The sequence below is a fragment of the Poeciliopsis prolifica genome, unplaced genomic scaffold (genome assembly GCF_027474105.1).
Source record: "Poeciliopsis prolifica strain line A6 unplaced genomic scaffold, Auburn_PproV2 SCAFFOLD060, whole genome shotgun sequence".
Taxonomy (NCBI): domain Eukaryota; kingdom Metazoa; phylum Chordata; class Actinopteri; order Cyprinodontiformes; family Poeciliidae; genus Poeciliopsis; species Poeciliopsis prolifica.
Genome location: NW_026562435.1, coordinates 1110122 through 1124118, shown reverse-complemented (window position 1 = coordinate 1124118; position 13997 = coordinate 1110122). Strand labels below are relative to the sequence as shown.

Below are 13997 nucleotides of genomic sequence, written 5' to 3'. Positions count from 1 at the left end.
AAAGCAGTTTAAACATGCCATAAACAAAAACAGCTTGCTCAACAGCACACAGTAATGGTCTACTTCTAAAGTGCAAGTCGAGCAGAGGCAGCACATCATTCAGAGAGCTGAACTTTGATACAAAAAGCAGAACTTTCTCGATTTTAAAATAAATGAGTAATGTTGAGAAGATTGTTTGTATCTTTTGAACCCAAAGAGTTTCAGTATCTATAACCTAAAATTTTTTCCAGAGATTCGTGCCAAAAGTCCTGTTTTCTTTTCCTGATCGTCTCTCTTTGATCCAGACAAGTAATCTGTCTCCTAGTCAAACATCTGACAAAGAAGACTGTAAATCCTGAAGGTCTCCTCACATTTCTAACAGTGTTTCGATGCTTTCTCAGATCACCTGGTTTAAAAGAAAAATCTACACAAGGCGGAATGTTCTGCCTGAGAGGAGGGGCAGTCTTCCATTCCATGAGTACTAAGAGAAGCAGAGCTTCAAGCAAATTAAATGCAGACAGGTTGCTATGGAAATTGTGGGTGTACTAATAAATTGACCCAATTTTCTTAATTTTAGGTTGTCACAATACTTACTTACATGTGAAACTGACCTTATCTATTGATCTTATCCACCTCAGAAAAGGTCTGAAAGTGTAACGTTGGTGTAAAGCTGAAGTGACCGTTGGCTTCTTGCTGACCAGACACACACAGACTAAATCGAAAAATGATGCCACTCAGATTATTGTAGTGACTTGCTCCACCTTCTCTTTCATTCACACTTTTGGTAATCACGCACACTGATTTTTACTACATTTTGTTTCTTTATGTAAAATATGATTATGATATGGATCAAATGTATACTTTTAATTTCAAACTTGGTGCACAAATTGAAAAAACAACAAGCTCCTAAGTACAACTAATTAGTTGAATCATCAGAGTATGTGCTCTTGCTTCGACAACTAAATAATAAACAGTCATGTCTTTGTATCACATTCATCTTCTGGGAATCCTTTGCTGCATTTGAATTGCATAAACTGAACACCAATAAGCCTTCCATTGCTGTACGAATCAACCCTGGTGCAGATTAACCGAATGACATCTGTACCAACATGCTACGCTAGGCCAGAGCAAAACACTGCTCTAATCAGTAGCTGGAGGTTGGTGGCATCATGGAGCTCTGGTTTTAAAACTTCAAAGTTGCTTTCAGTTTTAATTTGCACAATTTAGGACAGAAAATGGTACAAACAGAGCCTTAGTGTTTCATTAGAAAAGGAATAACAAGAGATTTTGCCTTGTTTTCACTGAATGGTACAACATGGTTCGATGTGGTTTAAATCATCATTTTAAATCCGGCATATTCATGAGAGCCGGTTGGACTCTGGAGAGCAAGAGTTAATCCCAAATGCCTAATGTAAAGTCATACTAGTGTGACAACAAATGTGGCACACTAGTATGTCTCCACTTGTTGCCAGCAGTGGTATTTTTCTGTCACTCAATAGACTATGTTCAACACTAGTAGGTCCATCCTAAGCATACCATTGTCCCCTGTACCTACAACCTTCACCATGCATGTTTATATGGGCTGCTTTCACAGTGAACACGAGCAACATAGTGTACCAAACAACACCGAACGGAGATGTATTGCTCACTGGAAATATCCCTGATCTTCTCGTGTTGAGGAGCGAACAGATCAGAAATTAGATTGTCTAGACCAGAATTTGAACTCGGATACTTTGGTTCCAAAGGAAAATTAGGCAGCTAAAGAAGCACCTACTTTTTATTTAAGGTTTCCTGTTTCACAATGAATTATTCTAATTGCTTTATTGCCCTGCTCTCATAAATTATATTTTTTGTTGATTTAAAAGGTTTTGACTGGCAGTATTGTTGTATGGTTAGGATTGAGGGGTGGGTTGTGTTGCTCCATAAATAATCGATTTGTAACCGTCTGAATGATAATCAATTGTCATTCAAGTGCCTCAGCATCAAAAGGGATTTGATGGTGAGGTCTGGTCATCTAAGCAACTTCACACTGAAAGCAGGATGCTAGGAGTTTCCCAAAAGCCTAAAATATTATCACAGGACACATCAGTCTCTTGCTCTTCTTGATATGGAAGTTTATGATTGGACAATCAGAAAGAGACTACAAGAGAAAACTTTAACTCTTTAAGAAAACCAGAAAGAGTAGTCTAAAATTTGGCATGGAGAAAACTGTTCTTTTGACAAATGAATTGGACTGAATTATTTGGACACCAGGGCAGAGAACATGTTTGGTCTAAATCAAACAGCATTTCAGGAAAAGAACCTTGGAAACAGGGTAGTGTGACTCATTGCTTCCTCAGTCAGATTTCCGTTGGCATCTTTTGTTTCAGTAAAATGAAGCTCATACTGTTAACTTGTACAGGGTTTCCTCCAGTGTATTATAAGTCTCCGTCAGGCTAAGCATTGCTTGTTTTTGTTTTTATGATAATAGTAATAATAATAATAATTTAAAAAGATTGCTCATTTATTCATTTTTTTTAATGAGTCGGACTGCAAGGGTCTCCATTGTGCAGAGCGTTTCACTGGCGAACCAGAATTATTCCTAAAATATGGTTTATAGTTGATGCATTTAATGGGCCACAAAGCGCGAACCAATCACACCACTGGCGCCTGAGCGTATTGCCTTGCACGCCGTTGCAGCTTGATGTCTGACACATTATATTAGCCTGGCCTGCCAGGCTTATTATATACTGGGGGAAACCATGACTTCTCTTTATGAAAACGCACAGCCAGTAAGACCTGGAATGGTTTCATATGCCTCAGTAGTGTGTCATTGTACCTCTGTAGCATCCACTGTTGGGCTGACCTCACGGATGTCTTGATTGGAGCTAAGTATCTTAAAGCTTTATTCTACTTACAAAGCTCATTCCTGGCATGCCAGGTCAGTGTCCTCCACCAAGTACACTGCAGCTTTAAACACAGAAACATTTGTAGCCACAACCAGTTCCTCCCGCTGGCTTCTGAGTGGTTAACTGTATTTCTGGCTTTTATCTGCAAGACTGCCAACACTGTTGAAGGCTGGAAACCTGAGGAGGGGAAAAGATCAAGGAATGAATGGAAAAAATGACTAAAATGGTACAGAGGGAATTCAGGTCAGGGAAAACAGGGAAGCAAGGCAGAAGGATGCCAGAAAAAAACCAGCATGTTCAGATTGTCTGTAATAATTACCTGGCTTTGATCATGGTTTCACTGATTGGTGGACATTTAGGTATTCTCAGGGCAGTGTTGCTTCATATTTTTCACTCTTCAAATATGGAGAATAAAATCCAAGAGATTTTAACTGAAGACATGTTTTGTGGTAGAATCAGACGTGATGTCACACCATTCAATACCCCTGTGCTGCTGGCTGGAACTGTAAGCATTTTAGCATTCAGGTCAGTACATTAGTGAGCGATGATTTTCCATTTGATGACGTTGAGCTGTGCTGCTTCAGACGGCAACAATATTTCTTTCTAGTCGGGTACAATGGCTGCTGCCTGTGTCAGCCGCTGAGTTTTCTGAGACAGTGTCTTTTTCTTAATTTAATTTTATTTTTTTTATATTTTCTACAAATAGTTTTACCCAACATAAAGAATGAAGATAAACTATTGAGGCATATGAGTCAACATTTTATCTGTTATGTTAACTTGTCTAAAACTGTTATTTCCATGCATGGCTTCTAGATAATGTGGATTGTTGCTAAAGTTTTTGATTTCCAAAGGTTCTCTGTATCAGCCTTTTCCGTTACTATGGAAATTACAATGAACAGTGAATAAAATAAATATTTAAATATTATTCATTTATTAAAATGAGAAATAAATACAGAAATAACATAAAAAATAATTTTGACGTGCCTCAATTAAATATGTTAATTTTATTTTAAAAATTTCATATATTACCATTGCTCTAGTTTGAAACATTTCAAATTATAGAGCTCTGGAGGCTGGAATTGCTCACCTAGAGTTTCTAGTAGATCAATTACAACAATTCATTGATGTTATTTCCTCTTTTCCAGTGAAAATACTGACCCAAAGACTTGGTGTTTGAAGCAGCCAATTAGATGTCAGTTTTCAGGGAACCCCACCTATTGAAATGAATTTTTGCTGTTCTTCAGTTCAGGAATATGAAACATTAAATCATGAATCATGTTTAAATTTACTTTATTTTTTTATTTTCATTAAATTACTTATTAATTGTCAGGATAGTCGATAGAAAACATGATTACTAAAATAATTGCTTACAACAGCCCTATTTGCCTACAATTAAAAACGCAAGTATAAAGTCTTAAAAAGAACAAACAAAAAATACTATTAAAACATTTTTTTGGTGAAAACACAATGTGATGCTGATCACATTTAGAGCCGACCCAAGGCAAAAATGAACTAAGCAGCCGCTAAAGGCTTAGGGTAAATGCTACAATTTTAACTTGGAACATAAGAAACTAATTCAATATTTTAATATTTGTTTAAGAATGTCAGTGCTACTAAATTTGATTGAATATTTTCAGGAAAGATAAATTGTAAGATTTTAAATGTTCACATTTAAATGTAAAATTAAAACCTCAATTGTGTAAGATGGTGGTGTCTAGCTGCGCTGTTGAAGGGCCATATTTTAATTTCCAAGAACCTCTTGCTGATATTTTTGTAAAAAAAAAAATAAAAATCCAAACTAACCCTTTGCTCCCTGCATCCATCCATTACCCATATTGCTTTGCTCTAACTGTTGATTCTTGTCTTTGCGGCAGGTTCTGAACCCCTGGTCCAAGTCCTGACTGACTGATCATAGTGGTGGTGAATACAGACTTACTGCTGGGGTGAGTCTGGCTGTTAAACCTCTCTGTTTACTGTTACTGTTTGCCAATGTGTGTTAGTTCACTGTAAACAGTGCTGCTCATAGAGGGACCTCCATGCTTACTGGTTAAACATGGTCAGTGCAGGATTATGGCATCCACAGAGTATTCACAGTGCTTCACCTTTCCTATATATTATGGTACAGCCTTATTCCACATTGTAAATTAGTTTCTTAAATCAAAATTCTACACATAAAGACCCCTTTATGACAATGCTTTTTTTTTTTTTTTTTTACAAATCTATTGAAAATAGGAAACAAAGAAATCACATTCACCTAAGTATTCACAGCCTTTGTCATAAAGCTTGAAATTGAGCTGTTTAAATGGAGATAATATGTGGTAAATTCAGTTGATTGGACTTAATTTGTTAAGGCACACAGCTTTCTACAGGCAGTCCCACTGGGCAGGTGAGAGAGCTAACACCAAGCATGAGATCAAAGGAATTGGAATAAGGTTGTAACATAACAAAATGTGGAAAAAGTGAACCTTTATGTACTGCATTTCAAAACGCCTAATTCGCTGCAGATTCATGGGTCTGATCTGTTTGACTTTCAGAGTAAATTTGACAATATATATATTTTTTTAACTCTAACGCAGTTTAGAAATACAGTCACTGTTTTTATTACTTTACATTCTGTAATTCTGCTGTCATTATTTAAGTGGTACCTTCTAACTGCTACAATATAACTGAAAAATAGTTATGTTAGTATATAGTTATAGTCATCTAATGTAAATCTGCAGTTTTACATTAGAATGTTGAGCTGTTTCTGCTAATTCAAGTAAAAGATGAGCCCATGGCCTAAGCAAAGATTAGCATGAAGACTAATTAAAGCTACCAAATAGAGGAATGTTCATAGTGCTAGATGTTTTGTCCCTTTGTTTAATCTGGGCCTTTTTTTGCTCGTGCTGCAACAGAGAAGACAACTGATTTGTACGCCACCTTCAACCTTCAAAGTTCATTTTAAAATCAGCTAAAATTGGTGATATAATAATGACTGAGGGTAAGGGTGTTTTTTTGGAAATGATCCAAATTTACACAATAGTGTTTACATGAGTCAGTCTTGCTGAATAAGGCACATTTGTTTCCATCTGTATTAAAGTATTATGCAGCTCTGGCAGCTGATTGGGTGCTTCCACAGATAACCTGATTTACAACCTCTTGTCCTGAAATGCGTTGTAATAGATTTGTTTATGGTCAACTGATTGCCTCTGGCTTCCTGTTTGTTTGACTGTTGCACCACTTCTGGTTTGTCACGTTGATACTTAAAATAGATTATTGCTGTGTGCTTGGATAATTAACAGATTACCACAGTAAAGCTGTTAAAACGACACAAAACAAAGGGCATAATCTGGGAGATTCGGTAGCTACCAAAAGCTTCCAGAGCTTGGTCAAACATGTGAAAACAACACAATTTTAATTTGTTCAATTGGCTCAATTAAGAGTAGAACAGCCAACTAGTGGGAAATGGCTTCCTACTACTAACTTAACATTAACAATAAAATAACTGGCAAAAACAACAGGCTGACTACCTTAGTCAAACATGCAGAAATAAACTGCAACAAACCTTCTGTCAAATGGTTTATAAAGTGCAATTAGTAATGCTAAAAACAATGTAAAACAATTAAGAAACATAAAGAAGGGATAATTAATATTTGTTAAAACATTGAAAACTGCAGAAACAAAAATTCTCTTCTGCTCCATGAAATATAAAAACCACAACCTTGTTTCCATCAGTTGTATTTATCTATTGCATTCTCCATTAGATGATTTAAAATGAAATAAAAATAACAACAGCTGTTGATGTGAGTGCAGAGCGTTATCAAGCTAAGTCGTAAAAAAACAGTCCTGGAGTCAAGGTATAGAGACGTTCAAAAGAATTTAAACACTCTTGAACGTCCCATCATACTCTTAAAAGGTATGACTTACAGTTAGAAATGTATATCTTTGGAAGTTTTCAGCTTTTGCTCCATTTTTCAACAAAGTTAAGAGCTTTTGTCTTGTTAGCTTCTGCAGTGGTGGTTTCTGATATGGGCAACATGGGCAGCCAGGGCAGCATCTTGCGGGGGTGACATTTGCACTCCCCTCTCCTGTATAATAGGAATACATGATATGTCAGCACTGACATCAGAACAGGCTGATGTTTTTTTTTTTTTACATAATGAGCCAATAGTAAAGAACTAATGTTTATTTCCATCATCTTACCATTTATGTAATGGTAAGATGAATGTAATGTAGAGGTGAAGGATATTGATCATGTAGTTTTCGTTTGGGCAAGTAATAGTGATGCAAAACAACTTTCAAACTTGAAACCCAGAGCTATAACACCCAGTGGTGTGGTATAACCTTGGTAGATATCAGTTATAAGTCTTAGCAGCAATAATTTTTGATTTTGATGTTGGCCAATGTTCATATTGGTGCATCCCTACTTTATGGATGACAATGCATCCTTGAAAAGTCTGAAATTCATTAGTGTGAAGTATGTTAGTTTTAAATTGGCCTGTTAAAAACCAGCTTCTTGTCCAGGTTGATAAAACAATGGCTTTCTGGAGGCATGCACTCATAATAACGCTGATAGGACTATTTTGAAATGTCCTTTTTAAAAAATGTAATGGGTGTGGAAACAAAAAGATTAAAGAGATCAGATGTCACTAATTACATTTATTTTCTTGAGCCAAAAATGATATTTACTGCTGCAACTCCCGGGTTAACTTCAGGTTTTTAGAAATCCTTTACAATATTTGGATTAGATTATTTCCAGAATGTGCAGATTACTAAATATTTGCAAGTCTTCTTTCTGTTGTCTTCTCTTCGTAATTTTTCTGGTTGAATTATTGCGTGTTTGGCCGATTGTTCTGTCTTTTTCTGTATCCTGTCCTGAGCTCTATTCACTTGGTGTACTTTCGGACAGCTGCTGTGATGTATATTTTTGGTAACAATATATTATTTTTACAACTGTGAGCAGCTCATTGGTTCATGAAAAGCTTATTCAAAGCTTTGATACAACAAAAATATCCATTTTTTTTCTTTCTTTTTGTTAATAATCAAGAAATTCCAAAGCAGCCCCACAACTTGTTTCTCTCTAACCTTTTTAAAGAGATGGCTAAAGTGACTGCTAATGTAAGCTAGCTCAGTATGAGGAAAGCATGTGTGATTGAGTGGCTGTGCTTCAGCTAACCTGCAGAATGCAGAGCAGGTTTAACTGCTCATCAAGTGAGCCTTGCTGGCATAGCCTGCATGGCACCATCTGTCACTGACACACACTTCTCCTTGTTGACCCCAAATGGGGCATGTGAGGCAGGGAGAACCCTGCCAATACAATCTGTCACATAAAGAGACCAGGAACTCTACAGAAGCTAGAAGACGGGTGAACGTCATGTAGCTTCCAGTTTTAGTTCGATTGCCATTAAAAATATTTTTACGAGTTTTGTTAAGTCACTTTAAGTGTTCTTGGCCGGGTCAGCGCTCTAAATGGAACTGCTGTGTCTGTTTGTGACACAGAGCGTTTTGTCTTATTGTACAAATTATAATCCAGCTCAGTGCATTTCTATTCATCATTTCCCCTCACTTGCATCGTAAATGTCGTCACCATCACCATCACCATCACCAGATGTATTAAACATTTGTTCTTCCATGTTGCTGGCTACAGATTCAGTCACTGACACGTGCGACTGAATCCACCTTTCTACAACTCTTAGAGTTGTCGGTCTGTGGCTGTCAAAAATTGTGCACTCTTCAGTCTTAAGAAAAATCTTGTGCTTGGCTGCTTTCTCAAACTAGACGTGTTTCTACTGCTGGCCTTGTACTTTGTGTTGCAACTATTTCAACAGCCATAATTTGCATCGCTTTTTGAAAAGTGAAGCCATACATTTGAGCATTTCTACCCGTCATGCTTTCTTTGCTTACTGAACTAGTCAGTTCCTGATGTCAAAGAACAATTGCAAGAATAAACTAATAACCAAATGCAGTGGAATAAAATTATATGGAAAGACATGTCTAGCAATAATTAACACTGGGGATTGAGCAAAGCAGGACAAGAACATGACTGAAATAAAACACAGTGGTTCATGACATAGAAAATCGAAATAATTCAGGATTTTTTTTTTTAGATAAAAGGTAAAATTATATTGCTGATATAACATGTTTGGTCACAAATAATACTAAGAAATATATTTTTCAGAACATAATGGTAATGAGCTTATTGAACCACTAAATGCAAAAGGGACAAACTACTTCTCTGTTTTTAAGCAATGTTTATTTCATATCTTTATTTTCTCAGTCTTATTCTTCATGGCCATGTTAACACCATGAGGCTTGAAGTTGGTAAAAGCTGCTCTGTTACGCTTTGAATCTGATTTAGAATAGGCTTTGTCTTTGCATTTATTTAAAAAAAGGTATTTTCTGAATTCAGAATACTAGCTTTCTGAACCAGGTTCAATAAATAAATCGCAGTTGCACTTGAAGGGACCCTGGGAAAAATAAAAATGTTGCTTACAACTGGAACAAGTTTATGTAGCCCATTAAAAATGGCATTAGCTGTTTTTTCCGTTAGTTGTTTCTTTTGGTGTCAATCAAGCATTATTACTGTGATTAAGAAAGTAATACAGGCAAAAGATAAAGAAAGAAAAATCACTCTTAAAAAAACAAATGGCGAATGGCACAGCCTACCGCCGGTAATTTATACTCTGGTCTAGTCACCCAACATTATTATTTATTCAGTAATTTAGCAGTAGTAAAGATTTTAGAATTGAAACAGATTCTTATTTTGTCAATGGTTTGTGATTTATTGCAGTTATTTAATTACAGACCCTGTGGTCAACTTTATCAATCAACCAATCAAGGTTATTTGCATTACACATTTCAGCAACATGGCAGTTCAAAGTGCTTTATAACATCATAAAAAATACAAAGTTGTAGAACACACAGTCCTCAATTACCAAGCGCAATCGTTACACATCAGAATGTTGATTGTTTCATTTATAAAGTTTCAAAAGCAGCTCTAAACAGGTGGGTTTTTAGTTCATACTTAAACTCAGTGTTTTGGCTGCTTTGCAGTTTTGTTCCAGATATGTGTAGCACAACAGCTGAAAGCTGCTTCTCCATGTTTGGTTCTGGTTCTGGAGATGGAGAAACAGAACCAGAAAACCTGAGAGGTCTGGAAGGTTGATACAACAGCAGATCTTTAATGTTTCGTGGTGCTAAACTGTTCAGTATTTTAAAGTCTATTCTGTGAGCTCCAGGGAGCCAGTGGAAGGACTTTAGAACTGGGTTGATGTGCTCTATCTTCCTAACTTTAATGGAAAAAACCCCAGAAAAATCTTAATGGAATTCCACCTCTAATAACGCTTAAAAACACAACATACTCCATATATTATATAGAATATATTTATCAAATGCCAGTTGTTCTGTACATTAGAAGTTCTTTTTTTTTTTTTTCTTTTTTTTTTTGGAAATGCTCTTTAGATTATCAAATAAATTTATGGTAAATACAAAATTCTAATGCTGTTTTACCCCATTTCGCCTACACAAGCTTAAACTATAATTTTAATGAACAATATTTGAAAGCTGAATAAAAATCAACAAACATATAAAAAGCACAAGCCTTCAGTGGACAGGTGCATCTTTAACATTTCAGATCACTTCATCACAGCAGATATTTGTATTGTTTTTCAAGAAGAACAGCGCCACAAACATAAAAAGGAGCATTCTCCACACAATGCCAAGAGCTCCAGATGATATGTAGTCATGTTTGAAAAAAACATTCAAGACTTTCTGTGGTTCGAATCAAAAATCACCATTATTAACTGGCAATGTGTGGTTTCAGTTTGGAATTGGTTTGGCAAGAGAGACATACATTTTTCTTGTTAAAACTGGATCCAAACCATCAGGCTTCAGTCAGAAGCTGTAAATAGTACCGAGCAGATTTGTGGGGTGCTACTACAGAAAGTAATGCACCACCAAATTATTGACTCGGAACAGAAAACAAATTCTAAGTTTGATCAAACAAGCCAGCCGTGGAATCCACCTTAATGAGAGACATATCCTATAGATCGAGCATTTAAATTCAGTGGAAACTAGTCAGTTCGCTTTATTCATATCAGCACAGAGCAAGATGAGGAACTATGCTCTGAATTTATCCTTTGTATTCAAAAGTGTGAAACCTGTCAGATAACTCAATGAAAGTATGATCTGCTTTTTCTTCAGAAAATTCTTTGTCACTGATTTTTGACTTTGTCATTTTAGACATGGCTAATCCTTGCTAGTCACACTAATCCCACAATAAGTTGTTAAAGCCTTGAAATTGCATAATTTTGTCTCCCTTTCCAAATAATGTTAAAAATTCAGCTTCACTAATACAACTGCAATCTGCTCAGTGACTTTTTCTTTCTTCAGTATTAATGACCAGGAAAGTTCATTCATCATCATACTTTATCGAGGGATTCACTGATGAATAATTATCTGACATTGGTGGTCAGCCATTGAAACCGATCTGATCGACTGATCTTATTTTTACCTCAACAAAGATCTGAAATTCAGTCACCGTCCCCTGTTCCTCTGCTGACTGACAGACGCGCCCATTGGGTTATGTCTGCACATTTACAGTTAACAAAAGACAACCTGCTTTTGCCAACTTAGAAACTCAGTACACATCCAAAATCACATTCATGTCAGAAACTTGCAGTTGGTTCATGTGCAGATTTATTATTGTTAATTCAATTTATGGAAATATTTTCTGACAGGGCTTTAAAGAATTCTGTCTCTCATCAGTTGCTCAGTTAGTTTTTTTTTTTTTTTTTTTTCCCACTGAGAACCCTAAAGACCACATGAACAATATAGAGGTAGTTTAGGTTAGTGGATTCTCTGGTCCAGCATGTTTTAGGTGTTTCCCTGCATGAACAGGCTTCATTTATTGGAGATGTAGACCTGGATCACGGGCCAGTTTAAAACATGAAGGACGGTGTGCCCCGATGACCTCAGGTAAAGTCTTTAACGATTCTCATCACATCAGACAAAATCATGCTAATCATGGATGGAATTTTGTCAGTTTTATGGAGCTTGTGCAACTGTGTCTTGTTGCTGCAATTTATTAAATTTAGAAAATATTTTTCTACAAATTGCTGGTTTATTAATTGTTTCCCCTTAAAGCAAACATCTACTGGTGTGATGAACGAGACGGACTCTTTCAGGCTTAATCACTGATGTGTTTGGTAAATGTTGCACAACACCTTCAAATAATGCAAGAAGACATTCTTAAGGAGGGACCTACCTCTATCAGGAAACTGATAGATTTAGGTAGAAAAACTTCAGTAAAACTTTAGTATTCAGTATAATGGCATGGACTTACTGTTTGTAATTAGACAAAAATGCCAAACTAAAATGGTTTTTTTAGTCACATTTAATGTTATAAATTCAGTAATTGTGACAACAAAGAATTCTCTTGTTAGAAAACAGAGCAACATGCTGGTAAACCATTATTTTAAGGGCTACAACTTAGAAAAGCAGAATAGAATTGGTTAAAGTTGTTTTAAACCTTTTTATAGCTTTACTTCCCGTGCTGTGGTACGCTGTAGCATTTGTAACTTATAAAACTTGAATAAATTACAAAAAAAAATCCTTGTTTGTTTCTAGAACATGGTGAACAACAGTCATAGTCATATAAATATTTCATAGGAATCATAGTTAAAATTTTAACATGCTAATTTTAACACTGGAAATTATGTCAAATTAAATGATTGACTAATAAAAAAGATGATTTTGCTCAGTTCTCTTTTTTGTCTTGACAGGACTGGCAGAAAAAAAACTGCTTATAGATTTGTATTCTGGGAAAATACAAACTTTACAAATCAAAACATCAGCAAATTTCTCAGCTTTAAATTAAACCATATTTTATAGAAATTGGGCAAGAAATAAGGGCACCTACGACCATTTTTGAGATTCCTGTTCATCCCACAGTCAACATGATTTAATCCATAGTAATGGCGCCTGCAGGATTGTCACTGTTGTCACTGAAAGCCAGTCAGCTGAAAGCTAAATTTCTTCATTGTAATGTATATCAATGAAGAAGTCCTTCAACTGCTAAAATCTGATATGCCATTTTCATTTACATTTTGGGAAGCAGGAAACTTCAAAGGTTTTTATGTTGTTTCCATCAGCAGTTCTTGGTGCAGCACCACCAGAGGCAATGGAAGGAACAATTAGTTCAATTAGATTGTTTGACACAGTGCAATGTGAAGGCAAACCACACCAGCTGAAAATGTTGCAATTTTGGTCCCCAATCAAACCCAGTCTACTGGACCAGAAGGTGTGAAATACTTTCTGTTAGGACATCAGTTAATTGGTAATAAAGCAAAATGGTCATTAACCACATCAAGTTAAATGTGACTGAGTTTTTATATTTCACAGAAGAAAATAACTTCTGTTGTTGTGATAACATGGTTCAGATAAACACAGTGTGGAAAATAAAGCGAATAAAAGCCACTGAGGTGCAGTGCATTCATAAGCCAGTTTATTTACAGACTCCTTCTACACCACTCATGTTCTATAACAGATTTCTGGATTCGCTAGGTAAAATTTTAAGTTTCAGCTCAGTAAGACCATACATGACCTCTTTCAGAATTGGTTTTGATTGTAGTCATTTCATATCTTCTGTTGTTCTTTATCAAGTGTTGAAATGTGTCCTGGTCCTCCTCCTCCTCCTGCTGATGGATTGGTCTTTGTGTGGCTCCAGAAGCGGGGGTGGATTGAGTTGTACTCACCAGTTTGCTGCTGGCAGTTGTCTCAGAGAGAGGAGAGGAGGGGAGAAGGGAGGAGAAGATGAGGTTAGGATTCAAAGACAGAGATTCCCCTCTCCCCACTGTCCCCACGCTGTGAACAGAGCTGCTGCTGCAGTTTGTGGCTCCACAGCGCCACTGCAGCGAAGGGAAATGCAGCTTGTTGTTTACAAAGTTTCAGTGTTCCACAGACAGCGCTGCTGACTACAGCGTTGAAGTTATCACTGCCTGAACGGTCTCTGCAGCTCAAACTGGGTCGAGGACGGGGAACAGAAAAATAGTCGTTTAAAAATAGCTGCTGGATGGCTACACAAAGCCTGGATCTAATTATAACATTCTGCTGCTGCTGCTAAAGGGGGCTTTCAAATCTGTGGGGCAGATC

General features: G+C 36.4%; 1 protein-coding gene across 1 annotated transcript in view; it reads left to right on the top strand.

Annotated features, from left to right (window-relative positions):
• tbl1xr1a (TBL1X/Y related 1a) overlaps positions 1 to 13997 on the top strand; it is a 43591-nt gene that overhangs the window by 16739 nt on the left and 12855 nt on the right. Inside the window, exon 2 of the mRNA XM_055060489.1 lies at positions 4742 to 4810. The gene's annotated coding sequence lies outside the window, so the exon portion shown is untranslated. The remainder of the gene's footprint in view (positions 1 to 4741; positions 4811 to 13997) is intronic.